Source organism: Oncorhynchus masou, unplaced genomic scaffold, assembly GCF_036934945.1.
Source record: "Oncorhynchus masou masou isolate Uvic2021 unplaced genomic scaffold, UVic_Omas_1.1 unplaced_scaffold_1052, whole genome shotgun sequence".
Classification (NCBI taxonomy): domain Eukaryota; kingdom Metazoa; phylum Chordata; class Actinopteri; order Salmoniformes; family Salmonidae; genus Oncorhynchus; species Oncorhynchus masou.
This window is the reverse complement of record NW_027000226.1, coordinates 139,397-162,636: the sequence shown is the minus strand read 5'-3', so window position 1 is coordinate 162,636 and position 23,240 is coordinate 139,397. Positions and strand designations below refer to the sequence as shown.

The 23,240-nt window shown below is 43.0% G+C and overlaps 1 pseudogene; it reads right to left on the bottom strand.

The window, feature by feature from the left end:
• Nucleotides 1-2,343: 2,343 nt before the first annotated feature.
• Nucleotides 2,344-22,778, bottom strand: LOC135528869 (ABC transporter G family member 23-like; annotated as a pseudogene).
• Nucleotides 22,779-23,240: the final 462 nt, after the last annotated feature.

The following is a 23,240-nucleotide window of genomic DNA, read 5'->3' as shown; positions in this document are numbered from 1 at the left end:
GCTGTTGTGGGGAACTGGAGGACTGGAGTTGGGAACCACTGTTTTAGGCCTGTGGCTGCATTGGTGCTGCATGCCATTATCAGCTGCAAAATGGGTTCACATGGCCGATATCCTGAAAAATAGTGACAATCAAATAAAACTAATTAACTAATTTGAGAATAGAACACAGAAACAGACATTAGAGACATATTTCCCTCTTTATTGCAGGATTGTGATCTGTGATTAATCAACACCAACAGTAGTTCATCTTGAATAATAGTTACATTAACACTTAGCAACAATCAACACTGTCAAAGTGGAAGCTAACTCCGAGGTAAAAGGTTAGACATTTTAGTAACACGTATGCCGTTATTACTAAAACAATTTCAGGTGACCCCCCCAAAAAACTGTCAATATCAGAGGTGTCCAACATCACTCCACTGATCTACTGGGGGAACAGGCTTCTGTTCCAGTCCAGCATTAGCACGCCTGATTACATTAGGTTTGATACATTGAATCAGGTGTGTTAGTGCAGGGCTGGAACAGAAGCCTGCACACCCAGTACGGTTGGCCTGCTCCAGTTGTAATGTGTTTATACATTGTGTGACTTTTAAACTGTATTTTTCTTCACAAAAATGTACAAATATATAATCTATGGTATATTCTCTTGGGACATTAATTGGGACCTCTTTCATCTGCAGACAGGGTTTCTTTCACGGCACCTTGCACTGACTACGCACATCAAAGAAACAGGCTGCATTATACTCAAGTTAGACAGCCCTGAATATTTATGTTGCTCTCTGTCCTCAGTATCTCACTAGGGACTGGAACTAGAGAATAGTTTCATAATGTCCTCCCACAAAGAGTACTTGCCCTATCTAGAGAAGCCCTACTCTCTGTTCTCTGACAGCTGAACTGCGAGCTAATCCTTTCACCCTCTTCCATGGCTGTTAGCTAGCTAACTAGCTACAAATGCATTGGAGTTACGAGAAATACATCAAGATAACTAACTAGCTAATATGAAGCTAGCAAACTGGTGGGATAGTTAATTCACCTAGCTAGCTACTGTATACAGTATGTAAAGTTTGTTAACTAGCTTAACATTACGTTAGCAGCTAATTTGAGTTAGCCTGCACACTTAGTTTCTGTAGCAAGCTAGCTAGTTAATAATACATTGTTTTTGATCACTTTCAACATATATTTACTTACTTGAATAGGTTCTCCCACTGACTCCGTTTTCTGAGTCCTTAGAAATAACAAAATAATGGAAATCTTCCCGAAGTTTCCGGTGGTAACAAACGCAGCCATCCATGTGGATGATTGGAGGACTTCATCAGACTTCAGTTTGGTCTTCCAACATGGAGTTGCTAGGTGATTTGTGACTTACTTGCAAGCCCTCTATAGGTGCTGTTTGGGACCCTTAGCCCAGGTCAAAATGTAAGCACTAAATAGGGAATAGGGTGCCATTTTGTTATCCACTCTGTGAACTTTGACCTCTTACCTGAGACCCAGCACCTTTCCATTAGCCCCTCCTTCCTCTCTATCACGAAGGACAGAGCAGTCAAGCCCACTGCCAGGTAGAAAGTGATGTGTAGAGAGAGAAGGCGTGTGGGGAGAGAGAAGGAAGGGAGAGAATGAGGGGGAGCGAGAAGGAGGAAGGGGGTAGAATGAGGGAGAAGGGAGGGAGAAAGGGGGGAGAGAAGGAGAGATGGTAGAATGAGAGAGAAGGAGGGAGGGGTAGAAGGGGAGAGAGAGAGAAGGAGAGAGGGGGGTAGAATGAGGGAGAAGGGGGAGAGAAGGGGGAGGTGGTAGAATAAGGGGAAGGAGAAAAAGGGAAAAGAGGATAAATTGAGAGAAAAAAATAGAAACATGAGGAAGTTATATGGAGTAGAGAGAGAGACAGGAGCTTAGAGAGAGACAGAGAGAGTGAGAGAGACAGGAGAGAGAGAGATACAGAGAGATACAGGAGATAGACAGAAAGAAAGAGAGAGAGAGAAAAGAGAGAGAGAGAGAGAAAGAGAGAGCCAGAAAGAGAGAGAGAGAAAGAGAGAGAGAGCGACAGGGAGAGAGAGACAGAAAGGAGAGAGAGCACAGGAGAGAGATAGAGAAAGACAGGAGAGAGAGATACAGGAGAGATAGACAAAACGAGAGAGAGAGAGAAAGAGAAAGAGCGACAGGGAGAGAGTAAGAGGAGGGAAACCAAAGACATACAGCATTTAACAACAACAGATTATCATCTTTGTCTCAGTAAAGCTGACGAGGTTCAGACGGGACTGAATCTCTACTTCCCAGAACGGCTCCCAGTGGTGTCACAAACGCTAAAACGTAGTGAAGTCTGAGTTCATGCTGCCATAGATGGGCTCCTCAAACTGGAAAGAGAAACGGGACAAAGACAAATAGCGCAGCAAAAGGTGTTTAAAAAATGAGAAATGTGACACAAGAATAGTAAGTGAAACATTTTCCCCCCAGTGCACAATACATCTGTGTATTCATCAGGAATGGATCAAACATTTGTCTACATTCAACAACACGGGTTACGTTGTGGTCTTGGGAAGATAACAGCTTGTCTCTATCAGACACTAGCAAGGCTAGTAGATGTGGATGGCAGAATACTATCAACACAGGGCCTGCTTCCAAATGACACCCTATTCCCTCCTACATAGGACACTACTTTTGACCACAGCCCTATGGACCTTTGGGACTTAACCAGGGTTTTGGGATTGTCATACCTTGACAGGAAAGAGAGAGCAGGTAAGACCTGCTACTCATCTTATACTGGATAAAACCCTGAGGAGGGAACAGAGAGGCAGAAGCCATATAAATAATAACACTAACACTCTCAAAAGTCAACTAACTCTTCCAAAACAGTATCATTCGTCACCTAATGACAAAACAAAGAAAGGGAACTCTGGTGTACCTCAAAGGCATCTTTAATTTTTTTCTGAAGCATTAAGGCGATTTGTCGATCTGGAGAAAATACATTAGAAGGTTAAAACAATGTCACCATAAGTTTGACGAACATCACTTGAAAAATGTTTGATCTATTTCAATGATTTGAACGTTTACAGTATTTGGAATAAAACTAATCAATCATTTACTTTGAAAAGCATTCAAAATCCATTTCCATTACTTGGGAGATGAGCCATCATTCAGAAGACCCCCACAGTATTGTAAAACAGTTACACTAACACCTAGAGGTCAATTCCACAGCCAAACTATCTATGATCTATTCTATTGGATTGGCATTCTATTATATTCTAACAGTGTTCTATTCTATTCAGAACTATTCTATTCTAACAGTGTTCAATTCTATCCAGATCTATTCTATTGGCTATTCTATTCTATTCTAACAGTGTTCTATTCTATTCAGATCTACTGTATTCTATCGGCATTGTATTCTAACAGTGTTCCATTCTATTCAGAGATATTCTATCAGTATTCTATTCTAACAGTGTTCTATTCTATTCAGATCTATTCTATTCTAACAGTGTTCTATTCTATTCAGATCTATTTTATTCTATTCTAACAGTGTTCCATTCTATTCAGAGATATTCTATCAGTATTCTATTCTAACAGTGCTCTATTCTATTCAGATCTATTCTATTCTAACAGTGTTCTATTCTATTCAGATCTATTCTAACAGTTTCTATTCTATTCAGATCTATTCTAACAGTGTTCTATTCTATTCAGATCTATTTTATTCTATTCTAACAGTGTTCTATTCTATTCAGATCTATTCTATTCTATTGACATTCCTTTCTAACAGTGCTCTATTCTATTCAGATCTATTCTAACAATGTTCTATTCTATTCAGATCTATTCTAACAGTGTTCTATTCTATTCAGATCTATTCTATTCTAACAGTGTTCTATTCTATTCAGATCTATTTTATTATATTCTAACAGTGTTCCATTCTATTCAGAGATATTCTATCAGTATTCTATTCTAACAGTGCTCTATTCTATTCAGATCTATTCTATTCTAACAGTGTTCTATTCTATTCAGATCTATTCTAACAGTTTCTATTCTATTCAGATCTATTCTATTCTAACAGTGTTCTATTCTATTCAGATCAATTTTATTCTATTCTAACAGTGTTCTATTCTATTCAGATCTATTCTATTCTATTCTATTGACATTCCTTTCTAACAGTGCTCTATTCTATTCAGATCTATTCTAACAATGTTCTATTCTATTCAGATCTATTCTAACAGTTTCTATTCTATTCAGATCTATTCTATGGCATTCTATTCTAACGTACATTCTGGAACACTGTCACATGCCAACAGACTGCGGAGTGAAAGCTTACTGGTCAGGTCCAACCAGACGTGCACCGACCCTCCATCCACCACCTCCTTAGAGACCTGCCGCTGGATCATCCTGTATAATACAACACACACCACAGAACAGACATGATACTGTGTGTGTGCATGCAGTAAGCTACCTGGTCGGCCCAGGTGTGTGTGACCCTGATCGACAGGCAAGACCAGACTTTCCACTTCACGGCTGATCACACACACACACACACACACACACACACACACACACACACACACACACACACACACACACACACACACACACACACACACACACACACACACACACACACACACACACACACACACACACACACACACACACACACACACACACAAACGGAGAGGAATCCATGCAGATACACACTGTCACAGACAGACATACTGGTGACTGGTGTACCCTTCCTCACCACAGAGTCATCATCATGTTAGATGCCTTGTTGACATCACTGTGTGTGTGTCTGTGTGTGTGTCTGTCCGTGTGTGTCTGTCTGTCTATCTGTCTGTGTGTGGGTGTGTGTAAGACAGTGGAATGCTTTGTCACATTGGCAGCTGGAAGGTGCACAGGTTTCCATTACGCTGTAGGAAGAATCTTGACACTGGTGGCCTTAAAGTTCAACGGCATTGCAAGTCATGGACAGTGATTTAAGAGAAGAGATAGAAGAGGCAAGAAGAGAGGAGAGTAGAGTAGAGTAGAGTAGAGTAGAGTAGAGTAGAGGAGAGTAGAGGAGAGGAGAGGAGAGGAGAGGAGAGGAGAGGAGAGGAGAGAGAGGAGAGGAGAGGAGAGGAGAGGAGAGTAGAGGAGAGGAGAGGAGAGGAGAGTAGAGGAGAGGAGAGGAGAGGAAGATAACAGAAAAGAACAGAACAGAACAGAAGGGAACACAGGAGGACAGAAGAGAAGAGAGGAGAACAGAAGAACAAGGGAAGAAGATGAGACTAGACAAGAGACAGGTCCAGAGGTAGGTCTCACCTCTTGGTCAGGTAGCTGGTAAAATTCTTTCCAAACCCGATGACGGCCCAGTACTCTCCGTTATAGGCCCCTGCAAAAGCCTCAGCATGGGACAGGTTCACCTAGAGCAGGGAGGGACAGGGGACACCATCAGTGACTATAGCTAGGTCTTAAATTATACCCTACTCCTCCATCTAGTGGACTAAGTCTGACCAGCAGGACAGTGTTACACCCTATTCCTCCATCTAGTGGACTAAGTCTGACCAGGAGGACAGTGTTACACCCTATTCCTCCATCTAGTGGACTAAGTCTGACCAGCAGGACAGTGTGGGAGATTGGTCCAGTACCTGTTGCACGCTGGAGTTGTCCAGGAAGGAGAGCAGGGATTGGCTATAGGAGCTGGAGGAGGTCTCATTGTTGACCACAGCCACCTGTATTCCTTTGGGGTCTCCTCCGATACACAGACACATCAGAGAGATCTGCATGACTGGCAGAAGGAACTGGAAAAACAGGGACCTGGACAGATACAATGCAATCAGACTGGGGTTGCAGAATTCTGTCAACTTTCCCAGAATTCCCAGGTATTCCAGACATTTTGGTTGGAAGATTTAAGGGATCATCATCTTCATCATTATCGTGTCTGCCTTCCTCCAGCTCATTCTACTCCTTTAATTCATCCTCATCCTCCTCACCCAGGCATTCTCTTCATCCGCACCGTGGTCTTGATAATCAGAGCTGCGATGTTCCTCCACTTTGGCATCACATGCCTGACTCGTACCTTCCAGTCCGCTACACACAAACACACACACACACACACACACACACACACACACACACACACACACACACACACACACACACACACACACACACACACACACACACACACACACACACACACACACACACACACACACACACACACACACACACACACACACACACACACACACACACACACACGTTTGTTTTACTATCCTTGTGGGGACCAAACAATTGATTCCCATTCAAAATTCTATTTTTCCTAACCCTAACACTTAACCTAACGCTTACCTTAACCCCTCTAACCTAACCCTAACTCCTAACCCTAACACTTAACCTAACCCTTACCTTAACCCCTCTAACCTAACCCTAACTGCTAACCCTAGTTCTAACCCAAATTGTAACCCTTAACCTAACCCCTAAGCCTAAAATGTCCCCACTTGTCTGAATTTTCCTTGTTTTACTATCCTTGTGAGGACTTCTGGTCCCGACAAAGATAGTAAAACCCAACCCAACACACACACACAGTATTGAAGGATATTCAATTCAAGACAACTTTGCAACCCTACATTTACCTGAGTATATACAGTATAGTGTCCATACAACCCTACATTTACCTGAGTATATACAGTATAGTGTCCATACAACCCTACATTTACCTGAGTATACAGTGTCCATACAACCCTGAGTATTTGGGCAGCTCTTCAACTGGTCCAGTGCCCGTATCCCATGATTGGTTGACTCTCTTCCTGCCGTTTCGAGTGATTGGTGTCTCAGTACCCCACCCTGAGGGTAGGTGCTGTGTTTGGAGCCCACCTGGTCTGAGGTCTCACACAGCTGCAGGAAGGCTTTCTCCAGGGTCTGCAGTGGGTGGATGGGGCAGTAGAGGAGATAGACAACACAGTCAATTGAACACACAGATAACACAGTCAAGTTTATATGATCAGTGGTCAACACAGAACCAACCACCCTGACGTAGGCGTCTTTGTTTGCTGTCCACCCGGCCTTGAGGTTTCACACGCTGCACGGACATCCTTTCTGGTCAGGGTCTGCAGTGGGTGGATGGGGCAGTATTTTTAACAAGATGGAGACACAGCACAGTCAGTTGAACACACAGATAACATTACAGTCAGTAGAACACACTACATTACAGTGGTCAACACAGAACCACTACATTAAGCACAGGACCACTACATTACAGTCGGTAGAGCACAGTTTGTACACTACATTACAGCAGTAGAGCACTTGATTTCAACGGTCACACGGACATCCATTACAGTCAGTTAGACACACCAATTAGACATCATAGTACAGTAGAGACACTACATTACAGTACAGTGGTGACACAGCACAGTACAGTAGAACACAGCAGAGTACATTACAGTGCAGTGGAACACAGCACACTACATTACAGTACAGTAGAGCACACTACATTACAGTACGGTAGAGCACAGTAGAGTACACTACATTACAGTACAGTAGAGCACAGCAGAGTACAGTACATGAAAGAAAAGTGGTTTAGTACAGTAGAGTACAGTAGAGTATAATATAGTATAATGTACTGTATTTTACCCTCATGTACTCTACTGAATTAAACTGTACTGTACTGCACTCTACTGTACTCTAGTGTACTCTACTGAATTAAACTGTACTGCACTCTACTGTATTCTAGTGTACTCTACTCTACTGAATTAAACTATACTGTACTCTACTGTGCTCTAGTGTGCTCTACTCGACTGAATTAAACTGTACTGTATTGTACTCTACTGCACTGAATTAAACTGTATTGTATTGTACTCTACTGTAATGAATTAAACTGTATTGTATTGTACTCTACTGTACTGAATTAAACTGTATTGTATTGTACTCTACTCTTCTGAATTCAACTCGACTGTCCTCTGTACTGTAATGTATGTAATGTACTGTGCTCTACTGTACTGTGCTGTTGAAACTTGTGAAACATAGCCTAGACGTCTATGATTTGTTCGGATTTGGTCTGGTCCGGACTGACCCAATGTGTACTTGCTTGGGGGCGGAGAGCATTACAATAATTGACATTAACCTTTACATTTTGGTCATTCAGCAGACGCTCTAGTTCAGAGCAACTTCCAGTCAGTTCATTCAACTAAGGTTGATAAACAACAACATCTCAAAGTCATTGCAAGAAAAAAAATATTCCTGTAACCGTTACTGAGAATGTTCTTGTAGTTGAACTGGTTTGTTGGTTTATTCCATTTGTTGGACCACTTTTAACGTCATTGCTGCCTGTTTTAAAGCCTTTGAAAAAGCTTACATAAGTGACTGACAGATTGGCGCAATAAGAAATATGTTGTAATCTTCACTTGGCTCCTCTTTCTTATATTAAATGGATTTAAAAAAGTATTATTCTGATATAACGCAAACTTCATTGAGAATGTACAGTATGTGCAGTTTAAATCAATGACCAAAATTACGTCTCTTCAACTCATTCAGAATTGTCCAGAAAATACATATTTTCAATGACTGGATAATACGCATTATCAACTCTCCTTTAGAACTGAATATGAACCCGAATTCAACGGCTGGAAAATACAGTACCGGTCTAAAGTTTGGACACACCTCCTCATCCACGCGTTGCAGACTCTGGAGAAAGCATTCCGACAGCTGTGGGAGATGTCTGACTGTTGACTGCTTTCCCAGTAGGCACAATTATATTGAAAAGACGTCTAAAAAAAAACATATTTTCCAGATGTTAATTTTAGGTTCTGAATGAAAGATGAAAATACATACAGTACCAGTCAAAAGTTCCATATGTGTTATTTCATAGTTGTGACGTCTTCACTATTATTCTACAATGTAGAAAATCGTAAAAATAAAGAAAAACCCTTGAATGAGTAGGTGTGTCCAAACGTTTGACTGGTACTGTATGTATTTTCACCTTGCATGCAGAACCTAAAATGAACATCTGGGAAATATGTTTTTAAGATGTCTTTTCAATATAATTTTGATTACTGAGAAGGCAGTTAGACATCAACAGTCAGACATCAACAGTCAGACGTCTCACATAGCTGTAGGAAAGCTTTTTCCAAAGTCTGCAGTGATTGGATGGTAGGAGACAATAGGGTCAATGTAGGGCTACTGCCTGCAGAACATTGTTGTGTAGTGGTAACACTCCTGGCATCAGTCACATTAAATATACTCTAATATAAACCGCCATTCAATCCCTGCTTCTACTATACTCCCGCTTGCCTGTACACCTGTCTCCCCCTTCAGTTTCCAACTGTCTGAATACAGTGAGAAATGTACAAAATATTCTTATAAGTAAATTGTATACACTGTTGTTGGCTACTCACCGCAGCACTGTTCTGTTTCATCAAGGTTTCTGGTTCCCCCTCTGCCAACATTCGGCCATTCCTCATCAGACCCACCTGGAGAGATAGAAAACAGCAGTTATTCCAAATGGAGTTTTGAGGAACGTGGCGCGGAGAGAGGATGCGAGGAATCAAGGAAAGATTCATTAAGAAAGAGCCTTAGTCATAAAATATTTGTACTGGTAAGACTTGTTTTAGTATGACAGGTGAGGACAGGTTTAGTATGACAGGTGAGGACAGTTTTATTGTGACAGGTGAGGACAGGTTTAGTAGGACAGGTGTGGACAGGTTTAGTAGGACAGGTAAGGACAGGTTTAGTAGGACAGGTGGGGACAGGTTTAGTATGACAGGTGAGGACAGTTTTATTGTGACAGGTGAGGACAGGTTTAGTAGGACAGGTGAGGACAGGTTTAGTAGGACAGGTAAGGACAGGTTTAGTATGACAGGTCAGGACAGTTTTATTGTGACAGGTGAGGACAGGTTTAGTAGGACAGGTGAGGACAGGTTTAGTAGGACAGGTAAGGACAGGTTTAGTAGGACAGGTGGGGGACAGGTTTATTATGACAGGTGAGGACAGGTTTATTGACAGGTGAGGACAGGTTTAGTATGACAGGTGAGGACAGGTTTATTGTGACAGGTGAGGACAGGTTTATTGTGACAGGTGAGGACAGGTTTAGTAGGACAGGTGGGGACAGGTTTAGTAGGACAGGTAAGGACAGGTTTAGTAGGACAGGTGAGGACAGGTTTATTATGACAGGTGAGGACAGGTTTATTGTGACAGGTGAGGACAGGTTTAGTAGGACATGTGAGGACAGGTTTAGTAGGACAGGTAAAGACAGGTTTAGTAGGACATGTAAGGACAGGTTTAGTAGGACATGTAAGGACAGGTTTAGTAGGACAGGTGAGGACAGGTTTAGTAGGACAGGTGAAGACATGTTTATTATGACAGGTGAGGACAGGTTTAGTAGGACATGTAAGGACAGGTTTAGTAGGACAGGTGAGGACAGGTTTAGTAGGACAGGTGAGGACAGGTTTATTGTGACAGGTGAGGACAGGTTTATTGTGACAGGTGAGGACAGGTTTATTGTGACAGGTGGGGACAGGTTAGTTATGACAGGTGAGGACAGGTTTAGTAGGACAGGTGAGGACAGGTTTATTATGACAGGTGAGGACAGGTTTATTATGACAGGTGAGGACAGGTTTATTGTGACAGGTGAGGACAGGTTTATTGTGACAGGTGAGGACAGGTTTATTGTGACAGGTGAGGACAGGTTTAGTAGGACAGGTGAGGACAGGTTTATTGTGACAGGTGAGGACAGGTTTATTGTGACAGGTGAGGACAGGTTTATTGTGACAGGTGAGGACAGGTTTATTGTGACAGGTGAGGACAGGTTTATTGTGACAGGTGAGGACAGGTTTATTGGACAGGTGAGGACAGGTTTATTATGACAGGTGAGGACAGGTTTATTATGACAGGTGAGGACAGGTTTATTGTGACAGGTGAGGACAGGTTTATTGTGACAGGTGAGGACAGGTTTATTGTGACAGGTGAGGACAGCAAAAGGTGGCGCTACAAAGTATTAACTTAAAGGGGCTGAATCATTTTTGCACGCCCAATTTTTCAGTTTTTGATTTGTTAAAAAAGTTTGAAATATCCAATAAATGTCGTTCCACTTCATGATTGTGTCCCACTTGTTGTTGATTCTTCACAAAAAAATACAGTTTTATATCTTTATGTTTGAAGCCTGAAATGTGGCAAAAGGTCGCAAAGTTCAAGGGGGCCGAATACTTTCGCAAGGCACTGTATATAGACTGTATCTTACCACGTTGGCTTGCCTGGTCTCCTCTATGTAGTGTCTATCAGTAGGTAGTTATCATGTATATAGACTGTATCTTACCACATTGGCTTGCCTGGCCTCCTCTATGTAGTGTCTATCAGTAGGTAGTTATCATGTATATAGACTGTATCTTACACGTTGGCTTGCCTGGCCTCCTCTATGTAGTGTCTATCAGTAGGTAGTTATCATGTATATAGACTGTATCTTACCACGTTGGCTTGCCTGGCCTCCTCTATGTAGTGTCTATCAGTAGTTATCATGTATATAGAGTTATCTATGTAGTGTCTATCAGTAGGTAGTTATCATGTATATAGACTGTATCTTACCACTTGGGATAAGTGTTGTAGTTATCATGAGATAGCCTGCGCACCAAGTTGCTTGCCTGGCCTCCTCTATGTAGTGAGTGGTGATGACGACTGACACTTTTCCAGTTTTCACAATCTCTACTAGATGCTGCCAGATCCTACAGGGACACATGACACAACTCAGTTTAAGGGCACATCCTATTGTCCCAAATGGCACCTTATTCTCTATAAAGTGCACTTTTATAACCAGGGCTCTGGTCCAAAATATTGCACTATTCAGGACATGGGGTGCTGTTTGGGATAATGTTGTACTGTACCTCGAGCAGTAGAGACACAGAGAAAGAGTGTGCAAATGTGATCATCTGCGCACCAAAAGACTGCGTGTTCCGTTGAGCTAAAGCCTAGGCATTAGCTTGGGGAGCTAACACAGGTCTTGAGGTCTCAGGCAAGGTTACTCATCACATGAGTGCAGTTCAGAGAACCACCTTTCAGCGTCACACAACGAATAAACTAACTTCATGCAGATATGATTTGATTACCACCATAAAGATGTCTTAATCTGTGTCCCAAAAGGCACCCTCTGGGCCCCCAAAAGGCACCCTCTGGGCCCCCAAAAGGCACCCTATGGGCCCCCAAAAGGCACCCTCTGGGCCCCCAAAAGGCACCCTCTGGGCCCCCAAAAGGCATCCTCTGGGCCCCCAAAAGGCATCCTATGGGCCCCCAAAGGCATCCTATGGGCCCCCAAAAGGCACCCTCTGGGCCCCCAAAAGGCATCCTCTGGGCCCCCAAAAGGCACCCTCTGGGCCCCCAAAAGGCACCCTCTGGGCCCCCAAAAGGCACCCTCTGGGCCCCCAAAAGGCATCCTCTGGGCCCCCAAAAGGCACCCTCTGGGCCCCCAAAAGGCACCCTATGGGGTACAATAGGTTTCAGTTTGGTTTTGGTTGAATGTGAGTGTCTGTGTGCAGTTCATACTTGGCTCTCAGCACAGGGTCCACCCCGACTGTGGGTTCATCCAGAATCAATAACTGGGGGTTTTGAAGTAAGGCTGCTCCTAGAGACACCCTTCGTTTCTGCCCTCCGCTGTAAACACGCACACACACACACACACACACACACACACACACACACACACACACACACACACACACACACACACACACACACACACACACACGCACACACACACACACACACACACACACACACAGATCTAAGAGTTATTATACCAGATCTAAGAGTTATTATCCCAGATCTAAGAGTTATTATACCAGATCTAAGAGTTACTATACGAGATCTAAGAGTTATTATACCAGATCTAAGAGTTATTATACGAGATCTAAGAGTTATTATACCAGATCTAAGAGTTACTATACGAGATCTAAGAGTTATTATACGAGATCTAAGAGTTATTATACCAGATCTAAGAGCTATTATACCAGATCTAAGAGTTATTATACCAGATCTAAGAGTTATTATACCAGATCTAAGAGTTATTATACCAGATCTAAGAGTTACTATACCAGATCTAAGAGTTATTATCCCAGATCTAAGAGTTATTATACCAGATCTAAGAGTTACTATACGAGATCTAAGAGTTACTATACCAGATCTAAGAGTTACTATCCCAGATCTAAGAGTTATTATACCAGATCTAAGAGTTATTATACCAGATCTAAGAGTTTCTTATACGAGATCTAAGAGTTTTTCCTAGCCAGATCTACAGAGTTTATTTTACGAGATCTAAGAGTTACTATACGAGATCTAAGAGTTATTATACTAGATCTAAGAGTTATTATACCAGATCTAAGAGTTATTATACCAGATCTAAGAGTTATTATACCAGATCTAAGAGTTATTATCCAAGAGTAATCTTCCATCTTTATTCAGATTCCCATGAGCTGATGCCATGACGATAGCTACACAGGAGTTTAACACTGTTCCAGTGTCTATACGGGTCCACACTTCAGTGGATACAGTGGCCTACAACTCATGGTTTACAGGCCACATCAAGTTCTGCAAGTCACATTATGCTGGCTTACAAAGTGATGTGTCATTCCTATTGATATCCAGCCAGAGCAGGGGATATCTAAAATGTTGCATTTTTATTCACCTGCAACTGCCAGAGTTGGGAAGATTAAAATATCAGACTACCTAAAGCAATAAACTGGAACAACCATTTCAGCAACTCTGGTTATTAACACCAACACTGGGGTTATTTAACACCACCGAGTGTTAATTTAACTCCTGAATCAACACTAGAAATGTTACCCTGAATAATCAACGCCAGGTAATACAGGCCAGTTTGCTGTGTACTCTTACTGTTACATCTAAGAGTAATAAGCAATCATTGAGGAGTTGTTTTGATGGAAGTGAGGGAGCCTTCTTTTTGGCGTTGACATCTTGGCAAATGTCTGTTGCATAACACCTACTTAGTTTCAGACAGGGCGGGCTGACTCCACAGCATTTTTACGTGACAGAAGCCCATGACAAACAAACATAAACCTCCTCAGGGGGAAACCGTTTCCTTCTCTTTCTATCTCTCTTGGTTGTAGTGTACTTTTCCTCCAGATGAAAATTAGATATACTGAGTCCCAAATGGCACCCTATTTCCTATATAGTGCACTACTGGTCAAAGGTAGTGCACTATACTGGGGATATGGTCCCATTTGGGACTCAACCATAGTCTAGGCACAGGGAAGGAGATCGAAACCCCCCTATAGACCAACTGGAGAGCCCAAAATGTTTGAAATGTCCCTTTCCACCTCTTTCTCCAAATCATTAACTACAGGACAGTATCAGAAGACATGTGCATAAGTACCAAGTGCTGCTTATATTTGGGACAGGTGTAGTTTGTAATTTATTTATCATTTTAAATGGAATATCATCATTTTGGGGCATTAGTGGGAATAGTTTCCCATTCACAATTAGCGATGGTCACCCCAAAGTGTTGTTGCCATGCCGTTTCCCACCACAGAACACCAGAACATGGATAAAAAGAGTAGAAACAGCTCGCCTGTTTTTACTCCGTGATTTGACTATTAGATGTTCAATGATTATTTAAAAAATTAAAAGTTTCACCATATTAAAAGAGGTCAGTTCACATAACAAGGTGGACCTTAAAATGAAGGACAGAAGTAAATGAATCACTAATAACAATAAATAAATAATAATCTTCAGAAATGACTGTCAAAAACAACAACATAACTAGGACTTTACAATGATGGTGAAACTTGGAGAAATGCTGGGGTTAAGTGTGTTAACATCTTCCTAGGGTTGACGGAGGGACATGTCACAATGCAGAATTTTGGCACATTAGTAGGCCTTTATTCACATTAAAAATGAATGTGGTCTATATTAAAGGACACTTCATTTGATATCACAGGCTTTTAAAACTCAATATTGGTGCACAACGTCTACTTAAAATCTAGATATCAAAGGGATGTAAAACACACGTATTGAGTGGTACCACCCGGGTGTATGTGCAGCGTTTGTCACGACTTCTACCGAAGTCGTTGCCTCTCCTTGTTCGGGCGGTGCTCGGCGTTCGATGTCACCGGTCTTCTAGCCATCATTGATCCTTTTTTCATTTTCCATTGGTTTTGTCTTGTCTTCTCACACACCTGTTTTCAATCCCATTCATTACCTGTTGTGTATTTAACCCTCTGTTTCCCCTCATGTCTTTGTCAGAGATTGTTTTATTGTCAGTATAGTGTGATTGTTGTATAGGGGCGCGTCGGGTCCTCGTACCCATGTTTGGTTTGTTTGTACATTTATTGTTATGGAGCATACTCTTGGAACTTTATTAAAAGACTCCATTTTACACTCAGTCTGACTCTCCTGCGCCTGACTTCCCTGCCACCTATTACACCTATGCATGACAGCGTTGTTGCTTTTTAAAGGAGCTCGCGTGGACTATTATTCATTCCAGCTCGTAAATCAAATGGCATCGAGTTGACAATGCTCCGAAAGCTGGAAGGAAAGGTTTCTGGAAATCCTGGGAACTTTGGGAAAGATACTGGAATTTTGCAACCCTAATTACCTGAGTTTTCCAACCAGGCTGCTGTTGTGAGGTAAGTCCAGGAAGTCCACCAGGAAGTCCATGCGTGCCTGGGTGTCCGTAGATGACAGGCCGTGGATCCTTCCGAAGAACGTCAGGGTGTCACTGATAGAAAACTCATTGTACAACGCCAGGTCCTAAAGGAGAAACACAATGTTATGTCATGGTATGTGTTGTGTTTTGGTGTGTTGTGTTAATCAAGTGTTCGGCTGTGAGCTGTTAGTTGAAATCTTGGAAATAAGCTCATCTGAACATACATCTCCCTTATACACGAGTAAGACCCTTTGTGAATACGGACATACTATGGAGTATGTTCTCCTGTTTACATGTGGTATGTAGTGTAGCTAAAAGGTAACAGTTTACATGTGGTATGTAGTGTAGCTAAAAGGTAACAGTTTACCTGTGGTATGTAGTGTACCTATAAGATGTTCCCCGGACGTGCTACCTGTCCCAGACCTGCTGTTTTCAACTCTCTAGAGACAGCAGGAGCGGTGGAGATACTCTTAATGATCGGCTATGAAAAGCCAACTGACATTTACTCCTGAGGTGGTGACTTGCTGCACCCTCGACAACTACTGTGATTACTATTATTTGACCATGCTGGTCATCTATGAACATTTGAACATCTTGGCCATGTTCTGTTATAATCTCCACCCGGCACAGCCAGAAGAGGACTGGCCACCCTCATAGCCTGGCTCTCTCTACCAGGCACAGCCAGAAGAGGACTGGCCACCCCTCATAGCCTGGTTCCTCTCTACCCAGCACAGCCAGAAGAGGACTGGCCACCCCTCATAGCCTGGTTCCTCTCTACCCAGCACAGCCAGAAGAGGACTGGCCACCCCTCATAGCCTGGTTCCTCTCTAGGTTTCTTCCTAGGTTTGGGCCTTTCTATGGAGTTTTTCCTCGCCACGGTGCTTCTACACCTGCATTGCTTGCTGTTTGGGGTTTTAGGCTGGGTTTCTGTACAGCACTTTGAGATATCAGCTGATGAGAAGGAGGGCTATATAAATATAAGAAGGGCTATATAAATACATTTGATTTGATAACAGTGTACCTGTGGCATGTACCCCACCATCCTCCCAGGGACCTGGTGACCAGGAAATGCGGGCGGCTTCCCCAACACGCTGATGTGCCCTCGGGAGATCTTCAGGGTTCCCAGAATGCATTTCAACAGCGTGGTCTTCCCACACCCACTCGGACCCAGCAGGCCGTAGCTGCAAGGTAAGAGAACAGAATTTTGGGTTAAAAGAATTGACCTGAGAGCCAAATCATAGAGATCTACTATTAGCCCTCAAACTCAACTCTGGACCTCCAAGCCAGTTCCACTGCATTTTCATTGTTCCCCTCTTGTCAGTGACTGATTTAGACCTGGGACAACAGGTGGGTGTGATTAATGATCAGGTATAACAGAAAACAAGCAGACTCCAGACCTCGTAGGGTCAAGGTTGAGTACCCCTGTACTATAGTGTGATAGTATGATAACATTGCTACCTTTATTACTCAGTATGGTCTGACTCTTAATCGTAACTCGCATACAACTTCCTATGACATCAATGCATGATTCACGTGAAAATCCAAGTGAAGCCTAAATTTTACCATAAGCAAGAATGCAATTATGTTGTTTACGTGTTAAAGGTATAGATTATCATTATGCTTTAAAGGGATAGTTTAAAAAATTACATATTGGTTTCCTCACCAGGGCCGGACTACTGCATTTGGGTTCCTGGAAAACAGCTAACTTCCTGCATTTCAACACATTTTGTGACCTCCAGAGGGCCTACAACCCCCCCTGGGGCACCTGCCATGCGTGCCCGTTCAGTAATCAGGCCCTGTTCCTTACCCTGTAAGGGTATCATAGCAATCCATGCTTTGGTTTTGCTTACTTGGCCATTGTGTGAAATGTGGCACAAATCCAATGCAAGTCAAAGGTAACTACAGTCTTTTCACACTTCATGTCCAAATCATCATAACGTATCTAAAACTTAATAGTGTCACTCAATTAACTTACGTATATATGATTTGGACATGAATCCTGATTTTGTTGTAATGTCAGTGTGGTTTACTAACATGTGTCCCTGTGGCACGGTCAAGTTGAGGTTACTCAGGACTTTGAGTTTCCCGTACGACCGACACACTTCCCGACACCGGATCGCCAAATCCTCCAATCCGGGGGAGTGGGGAGGAGCTTCTGCCTTCATCCTTCCTTCCGTCACTGGAAGAAGAAAAACAAACAAATGTAAAAATTATAATAATAATATATATATATGTGTATGTATATATATGTGTATATATGTGTATGTATATATGTATATGTATATATATATATATATATGTGTATATATATATATTCATAATTATCACTTTATTAAGGCAGGAATAGTAGTGAACAACAGGGGGATAAAGATGCAGAATAGCAGTGGGGTCCAGATTGGTACCGTGCTGGTACCAACAGTGTGTGTGTGTATATATATGTATATGTATATGTATATGTATATATATATATATATATATATATATATATATATATATATATATATCTCAGCCTCTGTTACCCATGCTGGGGGGTGGTGTATATATAGGGAGCCTCTGTTACCCATGCTGGGGGGGTGGTGTATATATAGGAGCCACTGTTACCCATGCTGGGGGGGTGGTGTATATATAGGAGCCACTGTTACCCATGCTGGGGGGGTGGTGTATATATAGGAGCCACTGTTACCCATGCTGGGGGGGTGGTGTATATATAGGAGCCACTGTTACCCATGCTGGGGGTGGTGTATATATAGGAGCCACTGTTACCCATGCTGGGGGTGGTGTATATATAGGAGCCACTGTTACCCATGCTGGGGGTGGTATATATAGGAGCCACTGTTACCCATGCTGGGGGGGTGGTGTGTATATATAGGAGCCACTGTTACCCATGCTGGGGGGTGGTGGGAGTGTTACCCATGCTGGGGGGTGTGTATATATAGGAGCCACTGTTACCCATGCTGTTAGGAGCCATGTTACCCATGGGGGGGTGGTGTGTATATATAGGAGCCACTGTTACCCATGCTGGGGGGGTGGTGTATATACAGCAGCCTCTGTTACCCATGCTGGGGGTGGGTGTGTATATATAGGAGCCACTGTTACCCATGCTGGGGGTGTATATATAGGAGCCACTGTTACCCATGGTGGGGTGGTGTACAGCAGCCACTGTTACCCATGCTGGGGGTGTGTATACAGCAGCCACTGTTACCAGCCACTGTTACCCATGCTGGGGGGGTGGTGTGTATATATAGGAGCCACTGTTACCCATGCTGGGGGTGGTGGCCTCTGTTACACCATGCTGGGGGGGTGTGTACAGCAGCCTCTATTACCCATGGTGGGGGTGGTGTATATACAGCAGTTACCCATGCTGGGGTGGTGTTACAGCAGCCACTGTTGCCCATGCTGGGGGGTCATATACAGCAGCCACTGTTGCCCATGCTGGGGGGTATATATAGCAGTCACTGTTACCCATGGGGGGTGGTGTGTATATATAGGAGCCACTGTTACCCATGCTGGGGGGGTGGTGTGTATATACAGCAGCCTCTGTTACCCATGCTGGGGTGGTGTATATACAGCAGTCACTGTTACCCATGCTGGGGGGGTGTATATACAGCAGCCTCTGTTGTACAGCAGCCACTGTTGCCCATGCTTACAGCAGCCACTGTTGCCCATGCTGCCACTGCCCATGCTGGGGGGTGTATATATAGCAGTCAGTTACCCATGCTGGGGGGTGGTGTGTATATATAGGAGCCACTGTTACCCATGCTGGGGGGTGTATATACAGCAGCCACTGTTACCCATGGTGGGGTGGTGTATATACAGCAGCCACTGTTACCCATGCTGGGGTGGTGTATATACAGCAGCCACTGTTGCCCATGCTGGGGGTGTATAGCAGTCACTGTTACCCATGCTGGGGGGTGGTGTGTATATATAGGAGCCACTGTTACCCATGCTGGGGGGGTGTATATAAAGCAGTCACTGTTGCCCATGCTGGGGGGGTGTATATATAGCAGTCACTGTTACCCATGCTGGGGGGGTGGTGTATATATAGCAGCCACTGTTACCCATGCTGGGGGGTGGTGTATATACAGCAGCCACTGTTGCCCATGCTGGGGGGGTGTATATATAGCAGTCACTGTTACCCATGCTGGGGGGGTGGTGTGTATATATAGGAGCCACTGTTACCCATGCTGGGGGGGTGTATATAAAGCAGTCACTGTTGCCCATGCTGGGGGGGTGTATATATAGCAGCCACTGTTACCCATGCTGGGGGGGGTGGTGTATATATAGCAGCCACTGTTACCCATGCTGGGGGGGTGTATATATAGGAGCCACTGTTACCCATGGTGGGGTGGTGTATATATAGCAGCCACTGTTACCCATGCTGGGGTGGTGTGTGTATATATAGCTAGTGACCTTTCTTCAGAGCTGCCTCCAGGGCAAGACTCATTACAATAAATGGCAATCTGCCCATCTGGCACTCTAGGCAGGCGAGAATAAACACAAAGTATTTGAAAGATTTCAAATAGAATGTAAACCCAGGTCTGGTGGTGCTGTGTGTAGCCTGCATCGAAGGTTGTAGAGCAACCCTAACTTGGGTTGTGCCGTGGCGGAGATTTTTGTGGGCTATACTCGGCCTCGTCTCAGGACGGTAAGCTGGTGGTTGAAGATATCCCTCTAGTGTGTGGGGGCTGTGCTTTGGCAAAGTGGGTGGGGTTATATCCTTCCTGTTTGGCCCTGTCCGGGGGTATCATCGGATAGGGCCACAGTGTCTCCTGACCCCTCCCGTCTCAAACTCCAGTATTTATGCTGCAGTAGTTTATGTGTCGGGGGGCTAGGGTCAGTTTGTTATATCTGGAGTACTTCTCGTGTCTTATCCGGTGTCCTGTGTGAATATAAGTATGCTATCTCTAATTCTCTCTTTCTCTCTGAGGACCTGAGCCTTAGGACCATGCCTCAGGACTACCTGGCATGATGACTCCTTGCTGTCCCCAGTCCACCTGGCCGTGCTGCTGCTCCAGTTTCAACTGTTCTGCCTGCGGCTATGGAACCCTGAACTGTTCACCGGACGTGCTACCTGTCCCAGACCTGCTGTTTTCAACTCTCTAGAGAGCAGGAGTGGTAGAGATACTCTTAATGATCGGCTATGAAAAGCCAACTGACATTTACTCCTGAGGTGCTGACTTGCTGCACCCTCGACAACTACTGTGATTATTATTATTTGACCATGCTGGTCATTTATATTTGAACATCTGGACCATGTTCTGTTATAATCTCCACCCGGCACAGCCAGAAGAGGACTGGCCACCCCTCATAGCCTGGTTCCTCTCTAGGTTTCATCCTAGGTTTTTGCCTTTCTAGGGAGTTTTTCCTAGCCACCGTGCTTCTACACCTGCATTGCTTGCTATTTGGGGTTGTAGGCTGTGTTTCTGTACAGCACTTTGAGATATCAGCTGATGTACGAAGGGCTATATAAATACATGTGATTTGATATTCCCTACATAGTGCATTACTTAGAGGCTATAGTGGTATATATAGGAGCCATTTGGGATGCATCCTTGGTCAAATAATCTTTAATCCCTGCCTCCTTTCCCTGGCTTCCCCTGTTTCATTCTCCCCTTCTCTGTGTTGGCTTCCCCATTCTCCCTCACATAATCCAGCATATTTCATTCCACCGTTGGGAGATTAGGGAAACCACTCCGTAATCTGACTCCATTGATCAAGATCACCTTCTTTGACACAATGCCACATGTCGTCTGTGTACCAGTCTGTTTAGATAACATTCCACTCCTTTCACTCTGTGTTAGGTGCCAAAGAATGTTTGGCAATGAAACGGAGTGCAAGGAATAGAATGCTAGCTGAACCAACTGGTACCCAAGCTATGACACATGGCAGCATACGTACAGACAGGAACCACTGTTGGACTGTAATAACATTGTAATATAGGATATAGTTTAGTGAGACATTATAGGACTATAGCCTTTCTACACAGACAGACAGCATTAATTCACTGCAAAATCATTTCGGACATGGGTCCTTACCTTTCTGTGTGAAGAATAAATCCAAGTTCAACGTTTTTATTAATCAAATTGCAGACAACAAACACGATCTGAAATACCTGATTAACAGATTAAAAGACTCCATCTCCAGTTAAAGAAGCTCCATAAAAAGAGTAATAGTCAAATAGGACAATAATAATAATTTGAGTCATATAACAAACAGATGTTACAATATTTAGTAAAGCATCCAGTTCAGGGGTATGAAACCTGCGGCCAGCGGGCCAGATCCGGCCCTTGAGACAATTAAATCCGTCCCGCTGGTGGTTTGAGATTTTTTTTATTTTTTTTTTACATATTACCTGCCTTGTACCTCTGCACATTGGCTCGGTACCGGTAGTCCCTGTATATAGCCTTGTTATTGTTATTCATTGTAAGTAAGAATTTGTTCTTAACTGACTTGCCAAGTTCAATAATAGTTCAATTTTTAAAAAACATGAAAAAAAAACAAGCTCCAAAGAAAATGCAAATGTTCTTATTTGTATTATTTTTTAACTCTGCATTGTTGGTTAGGGCTTGTAAGTAAGCATTTCACAGTAAAGTCTACACCTGTTGTATTCAGCGCATGTAACAGATACAATTTGATTGGATTTAAAATTTCTACCACCAAAATCTAAACTGTGTAGAAATGAGAATAGACCTACATTTATAATCCAGTTTGCTAACAGTCATCAAAACAGTCAGGGAGCAGAGAACTCCAATAGCAATGGATAGAGGAATATTTTTTTGTACATTTTGACAGTGAGGAAATACAACCAATTTCAGGTGTAGCCCTTTGGACCACGATGGGAAACAGTTGAAAGAGCCAGACTACACTAGATGAGTCTGATAAGTGACAAATCGATTCATCGTTATAATTTCAGATATGCTTCGATACGGTATCATACTGTTAGCCAATCTTTGAAAGAACCACAGATAAGCAAATACAAAAACGCCAGCTGTAATTTAGCCAACTAGGAAAACACTAGTCCTAAAATACAACAGGGACTCACCTGAAAAGGTTCCCTTACACAAGAAGGAGCTGAAGTCTAGAAGATGGAGAGCAACAACATAACCTATAGCACTGTAGCAATGAGTGTGTGTGCCTAGCCTGCTGTGTGAAAACATGAACCAACAGAAGTAAACATTGTGTGAAGATCAGCTGACAGTTCCATGTCATCAGGGTGTAGTTGGTCTATAGCCTATTTCAAAGTGGTAGAACAGGTTGGTTCTTGAGAAGGAAGAAGAGGCATTATTCAGACTGAATGCATGCAGGCCTCTTGCACCGGAATGAACGCACCTGTTCACGTACTACTAAATGACATAAAAGTAGCTACAGATGTAAGATCTTAAATTGATCACTTTTGTTGCAGAGAGAATCTTCCTGCACAGCAGGAAATGGAAACTTGTAGTGTATTCAAGGTACAAAAAGGCTTCTAAAGTTTATAATTTCTAGTTTAAAATGTCTTATTTGATTTGCCCTAACAAAAAATTTAGCAACGCCTACAAAAAAAATAAAAACAACAATAGACACATCAAATGTTATTTGTCACATACACATGGTTAGCAGATTTTTAATGCAAGTGTAGCGAAATGCTTACGCTTCTAGTTCCGAACAT